The 6,378-nt window shown below is 53.9% G+C and overlaps 1 protein-coding gene across 4 annotated transcripts in view; it reads left to right on the top strand.

Annotated features, from left to right (window-relative positions):
* The first annotated feature begins 4,210 nt into the window (after positions 1 to 4,210).
* Positions 4,211 to 6,378, top strand: part of STAG2 (stromal antigen 2) — a 76,231-nt gene continuing 74,063 nt past the window's right edge. For 2 of the 4 annotated variants that reach the window (XM_027687119.1, XM_027687116.1), the window contains exon 1: positions 5,431 to 5,633. The gene's annotated coding sequence lies outside the window, so the exon portion shown is untranslated. Of the gene's footprint in view, positions 4,332 to 5,429; positions 5,634 to 6,378 lie in introns of those variants that run through there. The other 2 variants (XM_027687117.1, XM_027687118.1) reach the window with 2 other exon arrangements.

Genomic DNA, 6,378 nt, shown 5'->3' with positions numbered 1-6,378 from the left:
CTCCTCCTGACTGAAGCCAGGAGAAGGGCTTTTTGTTATTTCCTACCAAAAACTGGTGTACCTTTACACAGTTTGGTGATGCAACTTTAAAACTAGGGGCTTTTTATCTTAAAGAACAAGACATAGCAAGAGCACCTCACCCAAGCAGGGGAATGAGCACAGGGCTTTGGGTAATGAGTGACACAGAGGACTGATAAAGCCACTGATAATGCAATTAGCAGGAAAGCATCTGCGACTTACTGGGGTTCTGATCATTTCTAGAGCTGATAATGAAGGGGAGTTAAAACTTCCTTTTCAGTGGTACAGAACAAACTGTGATTCTGTGCTCTTTTACAGGTCTGAGAATCAAAGAAAATTCAGCCATGAGTTAGGTGTTCTGGAAAGACTTGGAGAGAAATAGGGGCACACAAGGGAGACTTACGTAAATGGCAAAAGGAAGAAATTATTCACAGAACAGGGAAAGGCCTAAGGAGCTACTGATCTGCAATCTCTCTCCTGCAAATTATGGGAAAGTAACCCATTTTTTGGTTTTTATTTTTGTTTCTTATGTAATAGCTCATCTTCAAAAGGATTTAGAACAGATTTCCCTAGAGTGACTAAGCCAGTTTCAAAAACCTGGGAAAAAAAAAATCTGACTGGGAAGACTGTTTCTTCTCTCTGTACCCAACTCAACAGATAAAAATATGGCTGTGCCTTATTCAATACAGGCCATCAAAGTTACCATCTCACCTTGGAAGGAACCCAGTATACAAATTCTGGTTTGTTTTCCAATTATCCTAAGCAATATCTTTAAAAAAAAAAAGTAAAGGATTGGGGGTGGGGTTTTTTTATTATTTTTATTTTGTTTTGTTTTATTTGGATGGGGTTTTTTCATAATAGAAAAGAGGAAACAGAACTGCAGAGGGGGTTCCTATTCTGCTGCCCTCAAAGAAAAGGAAGCAGCACAAGCACAAATCTCCTGCCTGGAAGAATGAATCAGCCATCTGGCAGCTTGAATGTATTCTGATCTTCTCTAGTGGTGAACCTCTGGCCATTAATTCAAACATGGAATTGGTATCTGACCTCTCCTTGCTGAATTTCCTAACTGTGTGACTGATCACGAAGCTCTCTTTGGATCAAGCATAGTAAAAGGGCCTGTTGTAATGTCTTTGTTAAATCCTCTCTGAATTGGGCTCAATATCAGAAATGGTGGGCTTTGAAGCTCTAAAGAGTAACTTCTATGAAAAAGTTGACATAGTCCTGTAGAGTGCTTTCTCCCAGTTTTCCACAGAACTTCTTTTCTATCAGATATAAATCCTTTCTAGGCAGGTCAGAATTTTAAATATCTCTATTTCCTTATCATGCTTTGATAGCACTTATTTTTCTTTTACATTTTTCATTGTATTGGAAAGGATGCTAGAGTGCTAAAACTATACAGAAACTTCAGGATGTTCTTTGTTTTTTTTGCAAAGTCTGAACAGATGGTAGAAGCCCATTCTGGAATTGTTAGCTTAGAAAAAAGTGGTGTGCTCATAGAGGAACTGCTTTTCCTCTCCCGTTCCCTGTTGTAGCAACTGGAAGGCTCGGTCCCAGAAGCATGATCAGTTCTCGGGGAAACTGCAGCAGTTAGGCTCTTCAGAGACTTGGTTTGGTCCTCCATCAGAGAGCCATTTTGGTGCCCCTTAAGGTGAGGAATCCTCCCAGGGCACAGCTGACTTAAGAAACTCCTGTTTTCTGATCAGTGGAGCAGAACAGAAACATTCCTGGCCTCACAAGACCGCAGAACACCTTCAGTTGTGCTGACTGCATTGCTCCTGGACTCTAAACAGAGTCTGAGAAATTATCCAGTTTAGAGGGGGGAAGTTAAACCAGTCCCTTAGAAAACAAATGTCCCTCCTCCCTCCTCTGATGAGGCAACAGTTTGGCTAAGACAGCAGCCGGGCAAACAGCTGAATGAAACAACTGGGAGGGAGGAAATGAACCAGAGAGTGCAAAATCCTCTTAGGCAGGCGCCATGAGCAGGGGGCTGTAATATGCCCATGCACCTGGAGTCTGGTCTCCGGTGTTTCCATTTGTGCCACAAGTTTAAAAATGCAAATTCTGTCATGTGAGTCAGGACACTCAGAAGTGTTACAGATCTGGGCTTCCAAGGCCTGAGTCAGCTTCGGAAATGGGCTGAACTCTCTGCCATGGTACTGTCAGCACTTGCACGCTAATTCCTTCAAAAACACACCTTAAAAGCTATGTCAGGTTTTCTTCTGTTAAACACATTTGCCTGGAAACTCTCAGCTGTGAGCTCAAGTGTGAAGTACAGTGATTTTGGAACAGACCAAATATGTGACGCACGTGCTGTGCATGGATTTCACGCACAGCTGACTGGAGCTGCCTGCCAGTGCTCCTGCCAGTGCCCGCAGTCAACTGCTCTAGTCTTGCAAAGTTTTGGATTGAAGTTGTAATATGAGTTGGCCCTCTTGTATCTGAGGCAGGAGACACATTACTGGAATTCTGTGCGCAGGCAAAATGTTGTAGTTTATTTTCATGGAAAAGTTGTCTATCTGGCAGCTGTCAGAAGCTGACTTTGTAGGAGGAAGGCACAAATGGATCCAGTTGCTTTCCATCTATTTCTAAGTGTCATTTTATAACTGTATATGTCATGTTTAAAGCTTACTTGAGGTTTGGTGTGTTTGGTGGCTTTTTTTTTATTCACAATTCTTCTATACTTTCCAGACAGACATTATCAGATAGACATTAAAGATCATCATAAGCACCTGTAGCTGTAACTGAAACCAAGAACATAGTTGTATGACTAGGCATTCAGGATACTATTTTAAAGTGTTCTCTATAAGGGAACCTTTCTGCTTCTTTTCTTTTTTTTTTTTTAATTTTTCTCCCTCACAACCTTGACAGGAGGGACAAAAACATTCTGAAAAGCTATATATTATAATTCATTTTTGTAGGCTTATCTCACGGACCAACTGACACATTGTATCTAAATTCAGAGGTAACATCAACTTATATTATTCTGGGTTTTTTTTAAATTTTAAATACTCCTTATCTGATCACAGTTGACACTGAAAGCGTTATTTGCTCTGAGGATGCCTCATCTTAGTTTTGGAAAGACTGGAACCGGTGGATACTCTTCTCTGAGTATCCTGCCTTTGTTAGGCAGGTGAGCAGAGTAACTCGGCTCAGTGCGTGCTTGGTTATGCTAAGGCTCTCCCCAAAATTAAAAGCAGATAAACACAAGAGGGTGATTAGAGACTAATTACCAGGACAAAACTATTATTGTGCTGACTGATCTAAATATAAGCTTACGTGCAACTATTCAGCATGAGTAATGTGCTTAGCATTACACAATACAGTGAAAAAAAGTGTGTCACAAACTGTATATCTGGTTACTTAAAGAATTCTGTGCTGCTTATATGGACTGTTTCAGGTTCCTAGGAATCTTCATGCACGGAAAAGAAGGAATCGCAGTCAGAGCCCAAGAGCAAATGCTCATTTAAAAACCGGGAACACACTTGGCGACGGGCAAAGAAAGAACACGTTTCAGGAGACACACAGGCTGCCCCCGGTGCCGGCAGACACCGCTGTGTGTCCTGCAGCTCCCGAGATAAGGACCCTGTATCCCCGTGGGCAACCCCGCATTTATCTCCCGAGCCACGGGCTCCATCGCACACGGCCGTGCTTCCTGGGGGGAAGCCGCGGGGCCGGCGCAGCGCGGACCGCTGTGCTCCGCAGGGAGCGAGGGGCCGATGGATCCCTTTGGAGCGGCCCAACTTCGCCTCGGCCCCGCAATTATTTCCAATCACTCCAGTGCAGCGAGCGCCGCGGGCCTGCGTGCGTCCGGGCGCGTCCCGCCGGCTCCCCCCGCGTCCCAGCGCTCGCTCCTTTTTAGGACGTGCGGTGTTTGGGTCCCGATCCCAATCCAATCCAATCCCACCCCGATCCCGGTCCCGCTGGCGATCCCGCCCCGGAGCGGCCGCGACTCCCGCCCCGCGCGCGGCCCCGCGCATGCGCCGCACCTTGTTTACCCGGCTCTGCGCGGTGGCGCCGCGCGCGGCCGGCAGGTGTCGCCCCAGGCCCAGGAGAGCGGGCCACGGCGCGCGGCCGCCAGGTGGCGCCTGCGCCCTCCATTCGCCCGCGAGCCGCCGAGCAGCGAACACCCCAAACAATCCCCAGCGCCGCCGCCAAATTAAATAACCCCAACCCGCCCGCGCCCCGCGGCCCCTCCGCGCCCACAGCCCGCCACTGGCCGGCACGGGCGCGCAGCCGGGCGAGCCGCGCCGGGCACACGGGAGCGGAGCCGCGAGCCGGGGCCTTCCTCGCTGCCTACGCCGACACTGGGCAAGGTAAGTTAGAAAATGGCGGCGAAGCTTCTGGAAGTTTGGCGGGGGCACTCGGGATCGCGGTGCGCGGCGGCGGGGAGAGGCCGGGCCGGGCCCCGCGGCGCCCGGGCCCGTGCGGGGCGCCAGGCCGGCTGGCCGCGGGGACTGCGCGCAGCCAAGATGGAGGACGGCGGGGCCGAGCCGCGAAAACACTCCAGCCCCCCGCTTCCCCACCCCCCGTTCCCGGCGCGCCGCGGCGGGGAGGGGGGAGGCGAGCGGAGCGCGGCCGGGAGAGCGAGAGGGCGCCGAAAGCGGCCCCCCCTGCCCGCCCCGGGCCCCCTTCCTGCTCCCCAGAGCCGGCCGCGGGCAGGCCGGGCCCGGCGCTCGGCGAGCTAAAATGGAGAACCGCCTTCTCCTCCTCCTCCTCCCCCTTCTGCCGAGCCGAGCAGGGGCTGCCGGCAAGATGGAGGACTCGGGCATTGTGTGCGTGGGGTGTGTGTGTGGGAGAGCCGAGCCGGGCCGGGCCGACCGGGGGGGCAGCGAGGGGACGGGGGTCGGGGCGGCCGCGCTCGGGGGAGAGCGCTGGGCCGCGCTCAGAAAATGGTGGGGCGGCTGCCGCTGCCCCGGGGGCGAGTGCCGGGGGAGGCCGCGGAGAGGGGGCTCGCACCCCTGACAGCGCTCGCCCGGCTCCCTTCGCCCGGCTCCCCGCTGCCCAGCACTCGAGTTCTTCCTGCCAGCCCTCTCCCGCCGGCTTCCCCGCGTAGGGAAGTGCCTAGGGATGGGGGTTTCTCTGTTCCGTCTCTCTCCCCCGAGCTGGGGCAACTCCGGCCGCCCTTCCCCATGCTTGGGCTGGCGGGACCGGGGCTCCCTCGGCCCGAGTGAGGACGTGGGGACTGACCTGCCTTCCCCCCCCCCCCCCCCCTCGCTGCCCCCCCCCCCCCCTCCCGCCCCGGCGCCCAACTCGGGGAAGGCCTTTGTGGGGCGAGTTTTCCCCTCCGAGTGACTTTGGCCGAGCTCCTCGGCGGCTGCCCGCGAAGAGGAAGAGTTGTGGCAGTTTCCGTTCGGCTTCCTTTATTTTTTTTTTTTTTTGTAAAGAAAGGGCGCTTGCCAACTTGTGCCGGGGACGCCCGATGCCGGGAGCCGCGTGTTGCTGGAACCCCGCTGGGCTCTCGCCGGCCCCGGAGGGGGAGGGGGGGGAGGAGGAGGAGGAGGAAGGAGAGAGAGAATGCTTCTTACTGGGGGGTTTTGGCGCCACTTTTGTTTTAGATAGTGTTCCTCTGCCCCCTCCTCCTCGGCACGCACTGAACTGAGCTGAACCCTGCCCAGGTAGGAGGCGAGAGCTTTCCTGGTGTTTTTCTTTTCTGGGCGCTTATTTTCTCTACATGGATTAAAAATAGATATATAGTTGTTTCTGCGGCTAGGGACGGAGGGACAGGGGAGCGAGCGGCCGCAGATGCCTGGGCTGGGAGGCCTTGTTTTTCGGGAATTTCTCTCCCTGCCCCGGCGCATCCCTGGCGCTGGGCGTGCTGGCTTTGGGGGCCCGCACCGCTCTGCCTCCATGCCTTCCTCTGTCCTGGTAGCGTTGTATAATCCGTCTGTCCCGTGGAAATCCGGGACCTACCGACCTCATTTTTTATTATTTTTTATTCCTCCCCCCGGAGAGCGGGCGCGGAGGCGCTCGGGCCCCTCTTTCGCTGCTTTTATTTATTTATTGTACTGCCCCGGCTCGGCTCTCCTTGCTGTTATCCTCCCACAGGATGCGGCGTTCGGAGCTAATACAAAGTTTCCCTCACCGGCGAGTCCGGTGCTCTGGTTACTGGGGTGGTGGTGGTGGTTTTTTTTGGTTGGGTTTTGGTGTCTTTTTTTTTTTTTAATTACTTTTTGGCAGCCCCTTCCCGTGCGCTCCCCGGGGCCACACCCCGGCGTGTCCGGTCTCCCGAGGCGCCTCACCCGGCGGGGTGACCCCGCGTTTTGCCCGTGCCCGCGGGGCCGCCGCCCGGGCGGGCGCGGCGGGGCCGGGGCGGGCGGGCGGCTGCCGAAGTGCGTCACGGCGGCCCCGCCGGGCCTGCTC

This window comes from Neopelma chrysocephalum, unplaced genomic scaffold (genome assembly GCF_003984885.1).
Source record: "Neopelma chrysocephalum unplaced genomic scaffold, ASM398488v2 Primary Assembly neopelma1_73b, whole genome shotgun sequence".
Taxonomy (NCBI): Eukaryota; Metazoa; Chordata; class Aves; order Passeriformes; family Pipridae; genus Neopelma; species Neopelma chrysocephalum.
This window is presented reverse-complemented; position numbering and strand designations above follow the sequence as displayed.